The following is a 19344-nucleotide window of genomic DNA, read 5'->3' on the forward strand; positions in this document are numbered from 1 at the left end:
GGTCGTTTTCTTTTATGGTTGAGTAAAAAGTTACTCACTTTGATAAAATAAAGTTACTCACTTTTGACAGCTAACTTGAAACTTCAAAAGTGAGTCAAAGTTACTCTCTTTTGAGTAGATTTGAACGAGCGTGTATACAATCCATGACAGGTAGATAGCAAATGAGAAAAAAAAATTAGAGTCATTGTTGTTAGTGTGCCGATTCGACTCGCTGGAGTAAAATAGCAATAATGAGAAACAACATGCATTATTGTAAAAGTTATTGCAATCGAACATACATCTAAAGTTAAATCTAAAAATGAAACTATTCCTTAACAGTAAGTTGCAGTAAACATTGAGTAACTTAGATTAAACATAGAATAATACCACAGATTGTTACATGGAACATGATCGACGAGCACGAAATACTTTATAATAAGTTTTCAACCAAATTTGATGAGTTAATTGATTATAGTCCAATACTAAACATTAAAGCTAAAGGAAAATAAATTATTTCAGCTTAAAGTTGATTTGCAGCCAAGACTTGAGTTTGCAATCTGCTATATAGCGTTCGGTACTGAGTTTCATGTTTTCGCAACACTTCCTATTATTTAATTTTTCATGTGATGCTATGAAAAAGTTCCTAATTTGTTTAAAGAATGTACTAGATTGATGAGACAAATTTGAGAAGGCACTGCCAACTATATTTTAGACATAATTTGAAATATTTTGAATTTCCTACTCTTCGGCGGACTTCGTAGTCTTGCGGCTAGCGGCGTCAGTAGTTTGTGCTATGAAGTATGGGCCGATTCCCACCCCAGTCTAAGGAAAGTTTTCGTCCTACGAACTATTCTTCAATAATCCACTGATTGTTGCGTGTACCCGATGTTTAAAGATATTTCGCTGAAAATTCTGCATACGTGGAAAGGAAGGAAAGCATTACTTTTTGCATCGCAAAATCGCATCCAAAGCACCATCCACCCGCAAGCTTTCAACAAGCGAATAAAAGTATGACATTATGCTGACGCAGCTCTACATATCTACCTCTCATACCCTACTCCTTCCAATCCCTAACCAGCCAAGCCTCCCATTGCCTGTCATTTATTGTGCTTCTGTTGTGCCCCCGGTTGATGCGGTGCTAGACATATGTATGGCTATCGGTGCCAACGCGTTTGAAACGCTGTCAATCAAATGCCACCAACTGGAAGGCCCTCGCTAGCTACCACTCTTTCCATCCATCCATCCATCCATACATGAACATGCTCATCATCGACCACTCGGCAGCTTGGCACAACCTAGATGGTCTGAAAGATTTACACCCGCTCTGCTGCCCCGTGCGGTTATTATTGCTGATGCCTCTTTGATGCAACTCTGACACACAACAGCCGGCAGCCTCCTAGACAATAACCTAACAAGGACGTTGATGAAGCCTGAACAAAAAAAAATGGGCAAAAAACATGCTTCGCATTGTTCCATCGGTGCGTGAGCGCCCCCGATAATGGAGTGGTGATGAACATCGTCAACGTTTTCGTTTTGCGATGTGTGATACGTATTCCAGAGTGAAGAATTATGGGACACGGGAAAAAAGCGACATAAAATTTACACCGCCGCCGCTCCAAACGCAATTTAATAAATCAATTGTCATCTGGTGCCCTGAGCAAAGCTTCCTCTCGCATCACCATTCGAGGCACGCATACATACGCGAAGAATGCAGCGCAATTGGTGATATTCCCTTTTCTATCACGCTCTCGTGCGATTGCACGGCGTTTGCTTGGAAAATTCGGCGAGAGCGAGCGAAGAACGGCACGAAGCAGAGAGCGAAAGAAGCATACGTTAGAGAACCGGTCTGACGGGTGCTCGCTCACGCCCCATTGTTCGGTGTCGTAAGCCACGCCCATCGCCGATTACGCTTCACACAGTGTCCATCAATTATCGCCTACGCTTCGCATTGCTTTTACTTACGTATACAGCAGCTCACGTATACAGCGAGGCAGTCGTTCGCCTGTTCGCATATTATAGCGTGCAGCACGTTCGTCGGTCGGTTCACTTCCTCTTGTGCGGTGGAGAGCTTCTCACTCCATGTTTGGCACGGGAGCGGAGCGAAGCCTGAAGCAGCAGCAGAAGCGAAGGGCCTTGCGCGCACGTTCTGCATTCTCGGCTTGTGAATGTCTCATGATGAAGTGCGCGTATTCTGCACTGTAGGTACTTGCGAGGTCCCTCAGCATCGCGGCTTTAGCGCACTATAGCTGCGCCGGGACTTGGTGTGGGTGCCCGTTGATACCCGGTGCAAGTGTGTGTTGCACAGCCGTACCTCTACATGGGGCCTGCTTCAGTCGGTCCAAGACCGTTGTCGTGGTTGCGCGCTTTTATGTTGGAAAGTTCGGTTTTTACCCACTGCACACTGCACCGCATTGTCGTGGTCGTTATCGTTGTGGACGTCGTCGTCGTTGTTGTTGTTGTTACCGACTCAACCCAAGACAACAGCAAAAAAAACGTCCATACGGGATTTGAGCAATGCCACCTACTAGTAGGAATCCAAAACAAAAACAAAAGCTAGACTAGGTTCCCTCAGTTCTGCGACGGCGGTGACGATCGCGTGGAGCAATATCCTTTCCCGGACTAGCACAGGATTAAAGGGAATCTTTTTGCTTAACTCGAAATATAACCCTGAACACTTAGGCCCTTCCCATAACGAATCGATTTTAGTGATTCCTGCACGGTACTCGTAGTTTCTTCGCAAAGCAACGGAAGACAGCGAAAATCTCGGCCCGCGCGCTGGGAGCCATAGGGTCTGATCAAACTCTCTGATATCCTTCGGTAGCGTCCAAGTTGCGTCTCACCCCACCTCCGATCCCAATCGATAGGCGAAGAGCTCCCAGAATTGATTAGTGTGACAAGTGTAGTGACAGCGTTCATAATTTGAGGGATTTCAGTGCGTCCGCGGAAGGCTAGGCGAAGATCCGCCTGTAAAGATTACGCCGGGCTCCCACAGCAGTGGTAGATTCTCGCCGGTCGATAGCTCGGTTTCGGATTTCGTTTCGGGGGTTGTTGTTATCGTGGTTTGATTGGTCAGTTCTCATCGGAAGAAGATATTTGACGGAATAGGAGCCCTGCTTCCTTCCCCCGCGGCGACGCGTGCACACTAGAAGAAGGCGTGTGTTTGACCGCCGAGTCATTGAACGGCGCCGCGTTCGCTTCGCGCGTATGACTACTAGTGATTGCTCGACGGTCGATGCATGCGTGCCTGTGTGAGTGTGTGCGTGTACCGGCTAGCAACCTAGAGCAGCGGAATCGCTTCACGGCTTTGGTGAACCATCTAGCGACAGAGGCAGAGAGAGAAAGAAGGTAATGACAGTTATTTCGGAGCCTACAGGATCTCTATCTGCTATCGGCATGATCTTTACGATGTAATTAAGACCCAGGTTTTCGGATAGCCAAAACATTCCGGGTTTGTGGGTATGCATTTTAGGGGAAGCTCACAGAACACCTGGACTACAGAAATAGCAGCGAAGTGAGCTTTGCTCAACGCTCTAATGAATGTTGCGACGTTCGACGGTTCAAGCGCTAGAATGAAGCTATTTTCGCGATTGCACGATTCTTATCGCCGTAGTCGAAGGCTCTTATCGCAAACGCCGTCGGAAACTCTCCCAAAATGTCCACCGCCAATCAAAAATATTGACACAGCACCTACCGCAGCGCGATAAATGTGATTTTTGCGAAATTTAATAACCGTTCGAAGCTTTCATAACTACTATCCAGCAGATTAAAGGGTATTTTTTGGACGGATCAAGGTCCGCATTTATCGCGGTCGTAAAACTTCGGTGGCTTCCACGATATGATGGAATATTGGTGGCCTTATCAGTTCATCGAGTTTGCAATCGGGTGGGAAGGGATCGCTGGATGGTCATCACCCGCCGGCAGTGGTCCATCAAGAAGACAATGGTGTTGATAATGTGATTGTCTTTTTACGATCGTGATCAATCTATTAAACAATAAACATTTATTGATGTGTGTTTCGTTCCCAGAGATTGGGATCGGCCGGCGACCTTCCTTCACAGTGCGGGGCGTCAGTTTGGCAGCGGATCGTGTACCTAGTCTCGTCAGCGGTGCGTAGCGCAACTTGTTGCATGATAGGAACTTGCGGATGCACGGGTTTCTAGTCGATAATGAACTGCCATCGATGGGATATGGTGGGACTGATTGATTCAGGGTAATGGGGAAATGAGATATGGTGGAAAGGTATTGATTTATAGCTGGTTTTTAATGCCATTATTTTGGGATATTTATCTGGGGTTGCTTCAAAAACATAATTGCGCAATGTAAAAGCTTAGTTTCACAGAAAAGATAATTTCGCAAGTAACCACTAAATCGCTAAATCGTCTTTTGGGATTTATTGAGCTGTTATACGACTAAATAATGGCAGACATATTAGCACTATACCAGTACAGTTGGGTTATAGTAAGATTCTGGATTCTTAATTGTTTTTTTTTCCTGTATATGGTATAATAGCTAAGGTATAAACATTAAGGCAAACTTTTACGTCCAGTAAGGTGAGAGATTTTTTTAGAGTACTTTAATAAACTGAGCTTTGATCCGTGATTCGTTGCTCGCCATCAGTTCAAAGTTTTGAAATATCTTACTTTCATGGCTTGAAACTAAAATAAGAAAAATCCGTCATATGAAGCTGTAACTTCTGTAACAATGATTCATGTTTTTATAGGAAACAATCAAAGCTAATGCAATGATCTTCTCTCTCTCTCTCAAACGAAATCGTCATTAAAATATAATAGACGAGTTTCCTTTTTTTTAATATCGAACGAAAGCTATTATGAACGCAATTTGAAACAAAATTGCATTATGAAGTTGCAATATATTTTCAAGTCGGACATGAGTGTGGAAATTTATTGCAAAAAGGAGGAATTTTTAATAATAAACGAATACTTTAACGTACGCTTTTCTTAGGTAATGTTTGAAACTTGTGGTTACTTAACTTACTGCGCTTCTACGCCTATTTGTCCCATGTTCAATGTAAACCTTATGGATCGCGGGACAAATAGGCGTAGAACGGCAGCTTACATATTTAAACATATGTTGTTGGATGTGTTTGGATAATATGAGCGTATAAAAAAAACTTGAAAAAATAATGCAAATTCAAATTTGATCGAAAAGTAACAGCTTCATATTTAAATACATATGTTAATATGCTGTGTTTGGAAATCGTAGTTCTCAAAACTCAAGTGTGAATTGATCTCAGACAGTTAAAAATTAATTCGGTTTAGCTTTCATTAACACATTCTGGCAGAATTTGATTTTGAGAAGAAAAACATTGAGATCGATAGCTTTACTGGAAATTTTCATTAAATACACTAAAACCTCAATTTACGAAGTCTATTTTGCGTCTAGACAATTGCTGATGTATTGAAATGATGAGTGACGCGGAAATAATCTAACTTGTTTCCAACTTATGTTTTATAGGTTAGTTGAAACGTGTGTAATCTATGATTTATTATAGCATATTATCGGTAATACCTGTGATAAACTTCGTTATACTCTGAAATACATAGCCTCCAGATCTTCAAGCTTGATCTATGATCCTATGTATTCTTTACATATGCGAATATGTTCAGAACAATATGTTGCTTTGATTTTATTGTTTTATTGGTGTGGTGTATTTATGTGGTGTTCAGGATCATCCAAGGACTTCTTAGAATATATATTCGTGAGAAGTGACATATTGGTAGATAGCCTACATTCAATGGAGTGCTTGGAGGATGAATATAATCGGTATAAATACCCAAGTAACAATCAAAGCTGAACAGCAAGAGTAATATCTGAACGTTGGCTGATTAATGGTGTACAAGGCTGAACACCGTGACAGCTGAACAATAATTTGAAGAAAAGCTTGTTAAACACTCTTTATCAGCAGTACATTCAAAACTGAATATCAAGTTGAACAAACTATTTTCCATCAACAGTTTTCACTTTTGTTCAGCCAACCTGAATGCAATTGACTAAAGGTTATTTAAATCCTTAATCAAATCAACATCCACTGTAGAAAAATTGTCCCGCCGTAGGTTTTCAAAAATGTACATACCAAAGTTTGGGTCAGTCACGAAATTAATGCTTATTGCTTTATTGCTTCATTGAACTCATCAAACAATAAATCTCCAAATCACCAAGCATGCTAAACGCGAAAAAAAAAAAACTCCTGAATTCGGCATCGATTAGCTTGGGTAACAACAAAATTCTAACCTCGATCACGGCGATTTCTTCGTCACTTTTTTGATTAACTGAACAAAGCGATAGATTCGTAATCATTATCAATGCAAGTGACAACCATTAAACAGCAGTAATTGAAGATTATCAAGGATTCGACTTTAAAACAAAAATCAAAACACACTTATGACAGCTAACTTAATTGTTTTCGCATAGCAGGGATATCACTTCTCCAGCCTTAATACAACCCTTAACATAGCCCTTATTCAGACAATTGGATAAGTTATTCCCTTGCTTTCAATGATGTCCACGCAGCCTCGTGTGGAGCAGATGTCAAGGTAAGTGGTTATAAATCAGTGAATCCCTGTTCAATTCTCAATTTTCATGTTTACTTATCTTCATCTTAAAATTCCAGCACACGTCTCCACTACGTGTTTGAAATTGTTAGTAGCGATAATAAAACCTTAAGCTATAAACCTGTAAATATTTTTACATATTTTTGGTTTATTGTTGAATAATGGATGAGTAAGCGATTGTTAAGCTTTCGAAGGTTGCCATCTGTGCTAAAAATAGAAATGACGTTATTGAAAGGGGCTTGAATAAGCGCATGCTTGACCTTTATTCAGCCTTCCATATAGCTTAAGGCTGAAAAAATCGCCAGAATTAGATGTTTAACAGCTGAACAATAGTGTGTGCAGGTTATGAACAGCTTTTGTTCAAACAAAGGCTGAATTGAACTAGTTATAAAAGCGTTTGAGCAGCTTGAAATTGTTACCTGGGTAAGCACAATATTCCGTTTACTTGTATGAATGATTGAATCTCGTTTGGTATAAAGTAGTTTGACAATTAGGTAATTAGGCATAACAGTCGCTTGGCATAAAAGCCATTCGACATAATAGTTGTTTTCAATGTTGAGTGATTTAAAATGAACATATTCAAACAAAATGTATCATACATTTAGAGATGCTTTCTGCACCTTTGGAAATTGACAAACTGATTTTTTCCTTTAAAACAGCATATTTTTTCGAAGCTTTCTGTCAAGCTCATAGCAAAAATTTCTTAAGATGCAGTCAATTTGAAAAAAGGAAATCCTGTGTAGAGTTTTTAATTATATCATCAACAGCGGTTTTCAAGAATTTTTGTAACATAACATTTTGATTGAAAGCAAGCTTATGTATGACTGAATTATTTACGAGCGGGTTTTCAGTAATTACTTAAAAGCTTTTACACCAAAAATCTTTCACACAAAGATGCATTTTGAACGCTCATGTTCCGTGAGCGTTCACAATTGATCCTTTGATTGCTCTTGTGTTAATGTTCACTCTATAGAACAATCACACGACTACTAGATTGATCACGGAGTCATATCCTCCAAAATTGATTAAAATTGAGTTAAATGCTTTGGGCTGGTGAAAAAAAACACAATATTTTTATTCTTGTATAGCACATTTTTTATTCGTAAAATTATCGAAAATGTCTTTCAAGGAACACACTAACCAGAAATTGATTTACGCCAATGGAATCTTTAGAATATGAGAATGCGAATGGCATCCTGAAACTCTTGAGCTTTGGAAACCGTGTCAAATATTTGGGTTTTTAGGTCAAATGTTTGGTTCTAATTTTCTTGGAGGTTGTGGCATTTGTAATTTTAAAATTACTACTTACCTGAAACAGAAATACCATTTCAAATAGTTTTTAATTTATTACAGACAACGAATTTTTAGTTAGCAGGAAAAATCGAAAAATGAAACGAAATATTTTTCTGTTTGTGTGCAGTGCACCACATACAAAGTAAAACAATGAATGACGATAACGGTTGCCACGAGATGAACAGTGCACTGGGATAAACATCGTACATTTTTTTGAACTTGAACACGGTTCTTTTGATCACAAGCTTGAAAAGAACATGCAAAGATCACGTTCAAATGCATCTCTGCCTTCACAGGGTGCAATTTGAATGAACAACACATTTTTAAAAGTAAATATTTCAGGCATTATTTTCGAATGATCCAAAATTAATATTTATTTTGGAAGTTTAAAGCAAAATGAACCGTATACATCTGAAATGTGGCAAATTCATAATTGAAATAATCGGTTTTCTAGCATAGCTCGAAATGAGATACAGTGTTTGAAAAAAAAAATGTTGGTTGAAATATTGACAGGATTCAAAGCAATGATTATTCTAACAGCAAGGCTTGGAAGAATTAACCCGTATAGGCCTGAGTGAAAGAAAAATTACTAAAACTCTCACCGCTCAGCGAATACTTAACGGATTTCAATTATTTTTTGTCAGTATACTCGTACACATATCTAGTTTCTAAAACTGGCCAAAGGATCTCGGGCCGGAGTTATTGTGGTGGATCACTGGGTCAGGTCGGGTGACAAGGGTTCTGTGCTTCCGTGCCCCTGGAGGTAGGCAAATTTAAAGTCACAGATAATTTCCAGAATCGGCTATAATGTGGCCACTATATCAAGGAGTTTTGAGAAAAACGCATCAGCGTAAACCTTCTGATAATCGGTTAAATTGAATAATTATGTCAACTGCATTTGATTGATCCTACAAATGACCAATTTCGGGTCCCCGGGATGCCGCAAATTTATGATAAAGTGCACAATTTGTATCTTAACATCTGTGTCAAGCTTATGGGAACGCATTTTAGTGAACTATTATGTTCAATCTATACTTTTAGAGATTTGAAACGGCTTAGCACCTAACAAATCTAGAGGCGGTTCCTCAGGGCATAAAATCTTAGTGGTCGCATCTGGTACACTCTTAAGGGTGCAAAACTATTAATTTATAATGTTGAATATCAGATCTAAATGATTTATGCAAAATAAAATGAATGCCATTTAAAATTAATGAAGATAACTTTGCATGTCCCAAAAAATCGCCTTTTTCTACCCAACTTGACCCAGTAACCCACCGTAATAACTCCTGTTACAGGAGTATTCCCGAGTTCCTCTGGTCTCTTCTAGAAACTAGATATGTAGGCCAATATACTTACAAAAAAAATATTTGAATCTGTTAAGTATTCGCTGAGCGGTAAGGGGTTTAGTATTTTTGCTTTCACTCAGGACTAAACGGGTAAATTAAACAGCAAAATATAAATGTATTAATATAATGTATTAAACATGGCTTGACAAAATATTGTGTTTTAACATTATTACTCTAAATAACAGTCTTTGTTTAGGAGAAGGCTAAATTAATTAATGAAACAATAGAAGGTTGGATCAATAGTATAAAATGTGTAAGGCATCATCGGAGTAACTGCTACAATCGATTTTGCTTTAATGAATTTTCATGTTGCTGATAACTTGGGCAGATTTATATATTCATTTGCGTCCCTATTGCAGTAGGAAGCAGCTTCAAAACCAATAATTATCGCAACAAGTCAGCAACAATAACTATTATTACATAATAAATCGTAAGATCAACCAATATTTGAAAGAAGGGTAAATTTGTAGTACATATATATCAAAACCTTTTGTGCTAAAATTTATTCCGGTAGTGCAACTCAAAAGAATAATTAATATTTGAAAGAAGAGAAATCTCTGTGTAGATAATTATATACTGTTTGTAGTATTTTCTACAATATTGGAAACCAATGAGTCATTTTATGCCTTAGTTTATTCAAGAGCCATTTTGAATTAACAAATTCCAAAGTAAGCCTGCAATCACCAATGAGATTCAAGAGAAACGTGAAAACGAATGTTGGCATCTTCGGCAAAGATATGCAGCAGATTGAGGGGTATCTAGAGGTGAAAAATATCGGAGCCAATGTATGGCCGACCATGGGGCCCAGATAGCCATAGCGGTAAACGCGCAGCTATTCAGCATGACCATGCTGAGGGTCGTGGGTTCGAATCCCGCTGGTCGAGGATCTTTTCGTAAATGAAATTTTCACGATTCCCAGGGCATAGAGTATCTTCATACCTGCCACACGATATACACATGCAAAAATGGTCAATCGGCAAAGAATGCTCTCAGTTAATAATTGTGGAAGTGCTCATAAAAACACTAATCTGAGAAGCAGGCTTTGTCCCAGTTGGGACGTAATGTCAGAAAGAAGAAAAAGTACGGCAGACCATAAATTATTACCAATACGTTACTCAAACAGTTATGTAGTGCGCCTTATACATGAAAAAACACACACGCCCTTGTGGAACCTGTCCCAGGAGACCTGGAGTGGCCACATCTGCTTGTAACGAGATTCTTTTATTGACAAGTTCGACAATTCGAGAGATTCACGAAGATTTAGAGGACGCACGGTATGTTTACTACAAAAAACGGAAGAGGCCTTGGTTGAACCTGTGTCAGGTGCTCTGGAGTGGAAAAATCTATTGACATTTGGTTTATTCTTCTTTTATTGACATTTTTATTCGAATTCAAGAAGATTGAGATGTCGCACGGTATGTTTTGGACATGGAACGGATATGTCCTAAAACGGGCCCTGGCGGAACCGGCTACGACGTTCCGGAACGATGCACTTATTTAAATAATATTTGAATGATGACAGTCGATCATTATCCTATGTTTTACATTAAAAAAATCCGGTGTTGAAACTGCAATAAATAATAAAAAAAAAATAATCACATTCACCAAATTTGGCATCCTTGTAATCCCACTGTAACCCAGAATATCTCCGGCATGGTTCCAAATTCAGCGTTGTTGATTTATGATAAATAACTGGTACATTTTTGAAGTGAACTGGGGCTGGTTTCGAAAAAATCTAATGGAAATTGACGAAATGGCAACTATTTGAAAATGACTTGTTGGAGGCCGGGAACGTAAAGGTTAACCAAAAAAGAAGATAAGTATGATTTAAAACATCAGCAGCTCTAACGCCATATACTCTCCACTGGATAACTATAAAAAAAACAGACTTTAATATAAAGAATGAAAATCTCTGATGAAAGAAAAAGTTTGCTGTCGAAAGCAGTCATCACTTGACAGACATGCCAACTACATTGCCTACACTATGATATATAAGAGAAAAAAAATATGTATGTGTTCGATGATATTAGCACTACTTCTGTACCAACCATAACATTTCAAAATTTTATAATTCGAAGTTTTTTCACCCAATATTTTGACCTTCAAGCGTAAACCACTTAGAAGTGCAAGCCAAGGATACTATTCTACATTAACTTGATATTTTCATTATTTATTCAGATTTTTTGCCAAAACATGCAAGAATTTCGAATGACATTTATTTCATTCCTTTCCATCAAGGTAGTTTGAGGCTTTTTAATTTTCATATCTACTGGTATCATTTGTTTCTGTTCGTTTGTTTAGTGTGTTCAAGTTAATTATTCAGCAATCCAACGGTATGAAACTGGGAAAAATACCATCGAGCCTTAAGAATAGACACACTTTGAGTTTATAATACAACAATGAATAAATAAATCGCCTTTCAATGCGACATGAATATGGATACAAATACCCAACGTTACTAATTACAACCATTCTAATTCTGGAAACTAACTGAACACTACCAGTTGCGCTACCGAAATGGTCACAGTCAGTCGATAATTAAATTTCAATAAGGCCCTTGGGCACATTCCCATCCACCTTTTTGTTGACTTTTGTAAACCTTTTGGTAACACCCCCTCCGGACTGTTTTTCCCCCGTACAAACTCAACGAACCGAATCCGCATTTTGATGGCTCATATCCACATTCATCTTACAAATGACTCACACGCACCGCAACATCTGCCAGCTCCCAACTAGTGCTCCTATAGGGGTACTAGGCGTAAAATGTGCCGTCGGGGTAAAACGCCCCTCAACAATATCTCCATGTTAAGGTGAAGATGGATCGAAGCCAAACCTCAAATTCAAATTTTCCTGTACACCCAATTAAGAAAACGTTTTCGACTAGATTCACAGTTAAAATTATGTTTTTCCTTTGGGTACGTTTATTACTCCATCCTCCCCTATTCCCCTCATAGAAATCTACAAACGCCCAAAGCCGGTGATCGTGTAATTGGGCTCCGGCATGCTCCACTGGCTCATGACTTATGGAACAGCGACCGAGAACGACGTGTGAGCGCTGGGTAAAGTAGGTGACCGAAAGGCTATTTGGCTTTAATGCGATTTTTAGGGCTGCTGCCGCGAGGCGATGGTAATGAACTTGGACTAGCAGTGCGCCGATCGATGGACTGCGAAATCAGAACATAGCCTAGTCATGTAGAACTACTAATTGGAGAAGAACTGGTAGTCAAAGACCAAACGATTAATATTTCTTTGATTGATGATGTTAACAAAATCGAAATCGAAGGCACAACTTCCGGACTCCCTGCCGGATTGGATTCATGGGCGTAGCCAGGAGTTTATGGTATACTTGCATCCCCCTTCCTCAATAGTTTTTGGGAAAAAAAATAAAATCAACTCGTTTGCTACGAAGATTAACAAAGAACAAAATATATTGCCTACAATTCAACTATATTTATAAGTTGTGTTGGGGATAATTCTTAACATAGGTGATTTGACTCTATATTCTAAAACACTAGGGGTCTCGGCAAACCATGTCTTGCCATCAAAAAGGCTGTGAAAAACGCCATGAAACTTTCCGTACATTTCTTTTTACTCCAGTTTTTTAGACTTTCTCGTGCTTTTTCATGCACACATCTCCTGTGCTTTATTATGCACACATTCACGTCGGCACACTTAAGGAACAATACTATGGAAGAATTTTCAAATTCGGATACACCGTTCTTAAGCCATTTCATGACATACAACCACCTTTCCATTTTTATTTATACAGGAGATAGATTACTGTACTGCATAGTTTTTGACAATTATATTGTTTTTGAATGTCAAACGTTAAAATATAACACAAGCGTGTGCTAGAATAAGCGCGTAAGTGACATAGTCGATTTCTCTTCTATCTTCAGTGAATAAAGGTGACAAGACGCAAGATTGTAGGAACTTTTTCACCGCAAGACGCAAGATTGCATCGCTACCAAGCGCTCTTAGTAAAAAACTGCTAACAAACTGGCATTTTGTCAGTCATTTTTTCACTGAAGAGAGGATCGAGAAAAGAATTCGATCATGTTACTTACGCCTTGTTTGTCTGTCCACAATAATCTGAACTCATAAGGATCTGCAAAGTTATCTAAAAAATAATTCATCAGAGAATTTTTCAATAAATACGTCAAACAATTTGATAAGAGATAGCTTCACATAATCCCCAGATATGGTTTTTACGTGGCTCCTTTTGGTTTATTCTAGAAATCATTCCTCGCAGTATCTCGAATTTTTCCAATGAGTCGTCAGCAATACTGAAAGGATGCCTAGTGTTTTGTTTCAATAACTCTAGCAAAGTACCTTCTGGGAAAATATAAAAAAAAAATCTTCTAGTATTCGCCTAAGGTGTGACCTTCGTTAATTATCCTGCAAATATCTTTAGATTTACTGATACATATATTGAGCTGTTCGGTAATCCAATCCGCATTATTTTAAATAAATCAACTCACTATGCGTGGTAAAGATGAATAAATTATGAAAAAAAAAATCCACTTGTTTAGGTGGGATTTGATCCAACGACTCTTGTATGCTAGACGAGTATTTTACTAAGTTAGCTATCGTGCCACTTGGTTGCCCAATAACTCAGAAGGTTACAGGTTTCGAATTAAAATCCCAACTGTTCACGCAGACCCTTCTCACGACCCAGATCCATCCATATCATGTGTACACGCGCGCGCAGAGCGAGTGCGATTTACTTACTTACTTATTTGGCTTTACATCAATTATCTTGATAAAGCCTCGCCAACAATATTTCGCCAATTCCCTCGGTTCATGGCCGCTTCTCTCCATCCTCGACTGTGACCCACGCTCTCCAGGTCCTGGTGTACCTGGTCAATCCACCTAGCTCGCTGCGCCCCACGCCTTCTTGTTCCGACCGGATTCGTGGCGAACACCATCTTTTTAGGGTTGTTGTCCGGCATTCTTGCAACATGCCCTGCCCAGCGTATCCTTCCAGCTTTAGCTACCTTCACGATACTGGGTTCGCCGTAGAGTTGAGCGAGCTCGTGGTTCATCCTTCGCCGCCACACGCCGTTCTCCTGCACGCCGCCGAAGATCGTCCTTAGCACTCGGCGTTCGAAAACCCCAAGAGCTTTCAAGTCCTCCTCGAGCATAGTCCACGCCTCATGCCCATAGAGGACTACCGGTCTTATGAGCGTTTTGTACATCGTGCATTTGGTGCGGGGGTGAATCTTTCTTGACCGCAGTTTCTTCTGGAGCCCATAGTAGGCACGACTTCCGCTGATGATGCGCCTTCGCATTTCCCGACTAACATTGTTGTCAGTCGTCAACAAGGATCCGAGGTAGACGAACTCGTCCACCACCTCGAAGGTATCCCCGTCTATCGTAACACTGCTTCCTAGGCGGGCCCTGTCGCGCTCAGTTCCGCCAACCAGCATGTACTTTGTTTTCGACGCATTCACCATTAGCCCGATTCTTGTTGCTTCGCGTTTCAGGCGGGTGAACAAATCTGCCACCGTTTCAAATTTTCTCCCAATAATATCCATGTCGTCCGCGAAGCAAACAAATTGTCCGGATCTCGTGAAAATCGTGCCTCGACTGTTAAGTCCGGCTCTCCGCATGACACCTTCAAGCGCAATATTGAACAACAGGCACGAAAGTCCGTCGCCCTGTCGTAGTCCCCGCCGAGACTCGAACGAACTGGAGTGTTCGCTCGAGATCTTCACGCAGTTTTGCACACCGTCCATCGTTGCTCTGATCAATCTTGTGAGCTTCCCGGGAAAGCTGTTCTCGTCCATGATTTTCCATAGCTCTATGCGGTCGATACTATCGTATGCCGCCTTGAAATCGATGAACAAATGGTGCGTAGGGACCTGGTACTCACGGCATTTCTGGAGGATTTGCCGCACGGAAAAGATCTGGTCCGTTGTCGAGCGGCCGTCGATGAAACCTGCTTGATAACTTCCCACGAACTCGTTTGCTATAGGTGATAGACGACGGAAGAGAATCTGGTATAGCACTTTATAGGCGGCGTTTAGGATGGTGATTGCACGATAATTTTCACACTCCAGTTTGTCGCCCTTTTTGTAGATAGGGCATATAACGCCTTGCTTCCACTCCTCCGGTAGCTGTTCCGTTTCCCAGATTCTGACTATCAGCCGATGCAGACAAGCGGCCAACCTGTCCGGGCCCATCTTGATGAGTTCGGCTCCGATACCATCCTTGCCAGCGGCTTTGTTGTTCTTGAGCTGTTGAATGGCATCCTTAACTTCTCCCATCGTGGGAGCTGGTTGATTTCCGCTGTCCGCTGTGCTGACGTAGCCATCGCCTTCGCTGTCCTGACCTTCTGTGCCTGTGTTCTCTGCGCCATTCAGGTGTTCATCGTAGTGCTGCTTCCACCTTTCGATCACCTCGCGTCCGTCCGTCAAGATGCTCCCATCCTTATCCCGGCACATCTCAGCTCGCGGCACGAAGCCTTTGCGGGATGTGTTGAGCTTCTGATAGAACTTCCGCGTTTCTTGAGAACGGTACAGCAACTCCATCTCTTGGCATTCCACCTCTTCCAGGCGGCGCTTTTTGTCCCGGAATAGGCGGGTTTGCTGTTTCCGCTTCAGTCTGTAAGCGAGTGCGATTTATTTAGTGTTGAAACTGTTTGCCTTAAATACCCACGACGCTTCCACAATTGCTCCTGGATTATTGCTCCTGACATTTTTTTTGGGATATATGAATATCAGAAGGGCGGCTTCAGAGGCACATTTCTCGCAATAAACTTCGTTTGAAAATCCCTTTTACTGATGTTTTTTTAAAGGAAAGGTGGCATTAGACTGAAAAAAGTGTTCGGGAATACCGCTAGGAAATTTCTCAAGAACATTTTCATAAATCTCCAATTTTCCACAACATTATTTTTCGGAAGAATTTGCAATGTTTAATGTTTATTGGTCATTCTGCGCCATTGCACTTAAAACTGTAAAGATTTTCGAAAGCTTCCTACAGGAGTTATTCCAGAGCTTTTAAAGGATTGTTTATTACTCTTTTACTATCAACATCTTCAAGCATTGCCGTAACAATCCAAATCTGAAATTGATTCAGGGAATTTCAAATTAATATGCCATTATATGATCCTGAAAGTTTTCAAAGAAATATTGTTCTTTTTTCATCAAAGAAGTTTGCAGAATAATTCCGGTACTTTTAATTTGTTTAGGAATCACAAGTTCTTTATTTAATGTTCGAATCCTCTGAGCAGAATCTCAATAGAGAAACCTAAAAGTAGATGGAGTACCGTATACCTTTTAATTCCGCTCCTAAATGCTTATCTTTGACAGATACGCGTATTTCGACTACCACTTGCAGTCTTCTACACCTACACCTACCAGACTACCACTTCTTGCAGTGGATACGAGTAGCTGACACTGAAGAAGACTGCAAGTGGTAGTCGAAATACGCGTATCTGTCAAAGATAAGCATTTAGGAGCGGAATTAAAAGGTATACGTTACTCCATCTACTTTTAAGTTTCTCCAATCACAAGTTACCACTTGCACGAGAATTCGCTCTTTTGGGCTTATAGGGCTATTATACGGATAATACATAGCATGTCAGCTGTATAATAGCACTATATAGCATGCATGGCAAATTGAAGTGCTATTTGATTACTTTAGCAGGTACGACGATACTACATGCCTTGAGAAGACGAGAAAATATTCAACCCGAAAAGATCCTTGACCGGTGGGATTTGAATCCACGACCCTCAGCTTGGTCTTGCTGAACAGCTGCGCGTTTACCACTACGACTATACTGCCCCTCTTTGCACAACAGTCCCATGTTGTAAAACGACAAACTGAGAAAAAGACGATTGAAATGTGGAAACGATTACGCTCCATTTTGAGTCTTTATTTGGCCTAAAATGTGTTAAATTGCTACATATCATTGTTTGTTGAGTACACGAACAAATCTAATAAATTTCTTTTGAATTCAAGTTGAAAATTTGCCTTAAAATGCACAAAAATCGCAGTGAGACTGTTATGCGATTATATACAATATAATATACCAATGTAATTGCATACCAGTCCCATCATGTTCATCGGCTCGTTTGACAGCTACTAAAACACTCATTGTTATTGATGCACTGGTTGTTTCATTTGCTGTTTATGTTCTTTGGCCGTAAAAAATAGTTATTATAGTACAGTCAACTCTCCGTTACTCGATATTAAGGCGACTATCGAGTTAGGGAAATATCGTGTTAAAGCACACAAAATCTAACTTTGGTTGAAGGGACCATCGAGGTATCCATGAAAACCCACATTTACTACACATTCTATAACTCGATATCGAGATACGGAATAGCGAGTTACGGATAGTATACTGTATGTCCATGGATGAATCACCAGATAAAAAAACATCGGATTGAATGATATCTCAAAACACACGTTATGATGTGGAACGCGCTTACAGTCATGAGTCCCAGTCATGAGAGACCCAGATGATCATCTTTTGGATAATGCGGAAATGGAATCCGATGGAAATGATTCGAGATGTTCCAGAACAACCTAGCTAATCTGTTATATGGGAGATCCAGAATGACGAAACAAATTTTTCAGGCAACTTCTGTAAGCCTTGACCGCAGATCTAAAATACAGTGGCTCGTGGGATGTGCCGAGCCAAAGTCTTTCTGTATTCTCCCAATTAGCAGATGAGGCAGGTTGCTGATTGTTTTTGTATGAAAATCTTGCTTTTGCATTGAAAAGTTTTTATTTTGCACACTTACAAGCAAGTACTCCTTAAGTCAATTTTACCAGTTATCCAAAAAAGCAAAACTAAGTTTTAGTTCGATATTCCTGAGCACCAGCAAAGAATCATTACAAAATTTAAATAAAAAATGTAAAATGAACTTTATTTTATGTTATTTTTTGTTGCTCATTTGTTTTTATTCCCCTCTTACCACCCAAATGGTTACCTACGGACATAAAAGAAGATTAATATTTGTATAAGCCTTATTTAAAATGATAATTTGTAATGCATCGTAATTGAAAATACATAATTATGTGTAATATCCACTAATTTAAAAATACTTTCGAAACAACGTGAATACATGACATTTCTAATGTCGTAAGCAAGTGTGTTTTAAATACAGTCAAACCTCCATGAGTCGATATCTGAAGGAATCATAGACTCATGGAAACATCGATTCATGGAACAGAAATGCTTTGAAAAGCTGTTTGAGCGAATCATAATAGTTACCACAAAATTTTGTTTAAGTATGGTTCCATGAGTCGATATTAAAACATAGAACATCGACTCATGGAGGTTTCACTGTATAATTGATTTCCCTTTACTTCGCTACACATCAGTGAATAACTAGTAGTATCGAGAGTCCGAATGTAGTACTAGAAGTGGTACCCATTCTGAGCAGTGATCGGGCTACGGACTTTGATGTGACTGTTATGCGAATATTTTCAAGATGGGACAACACAAATAAGGTTTGTTTTTGTACAAGTTAGGAACAAAGGCTACTTTTTTTGCAGTTTTTATCGATCTTCTGACGATGTTGAGTTGATTTATGCCAAAAACGCAAATCGGTCAAAAGTCGACATGGGACTGTTATGCGATTATGGGCAGTATATGGGCCTCATAAAATAACATCACATATTCCCTAAGAATCCCTTCTGGGATTCTTCTAGATGGTCTTCTTTCAATTGAAGGGGTTATAAGCAAAGGGATTTATGTGACGAAAATCTTCTTTTGTGAAAAACAAGTTTGATGTTTTTACAGCAATTTTCATTCCATACCAGATGTATGGGATAAAAAAAAAGCCAATCGTCTACGAGTTATGTTATTTATTGTGTTGGACAGGAAAATCACCTTAAATTACCGCTGAAAAGCTTGAAAACAGCAGATTTTTTCCTTATACTCTAAAAACGGATAAAAATGGCATGTAAACCACTTGGCTTTTAGGTGGCTCAACTCATCAAGGAATTTCTCCAGTATTACTCCATAGTTTATTCAAGAAATCGATCCTCTGAGTACCTCGGATTTCGCCAACGTATTGTCAGCAATATCTCAAGGTATTTTTTAGTAATACATCTTCGCAATCCTGACAGATCACTTTTCAAAAAATAAGTAATGGCTTCATATTATGTTTTTCAAAGTTCTATCACAGTAGAGGCTG

General features: G+C 39.6%; 1 protein-coding gene across 1 annotated transcript in view; it reads left to right on the forward strand.

Annotated features, from left to right (window-relative positions):
* The first annotated feature begins 2327 nt into the window (after nucleotides 1-2327).
* LOC5567502 (GATA-binding factor C) overlaps nucleotides 2328-19344 on the forward strand; it is a 678672-nt gene continuing 661655 nt past the window's right edge. The window contains exon 1 of the mRNA XM_021837727.1: nucleotides 2328-3324. The gene's annotated coding sequence lies outside the window, so the exon portion shown is untranslated. The remainder of the gene's footprint in view (nucleotides 3325-19344) is intronic.

Source organism: Aedes aegypti, chromosome 1 (assembly GCF_002204515.2).
Source record: "Aedes aegypti strain LVP_AGWG chromosome 1, AaegL5.0 Primary Assembly, whole genome shotgun sequence".
NCBI lineage: Eukaryota > Metazoa > Arthropoda > Insecta > Diptera > Culicidae > Aedes > Aedes aegypti.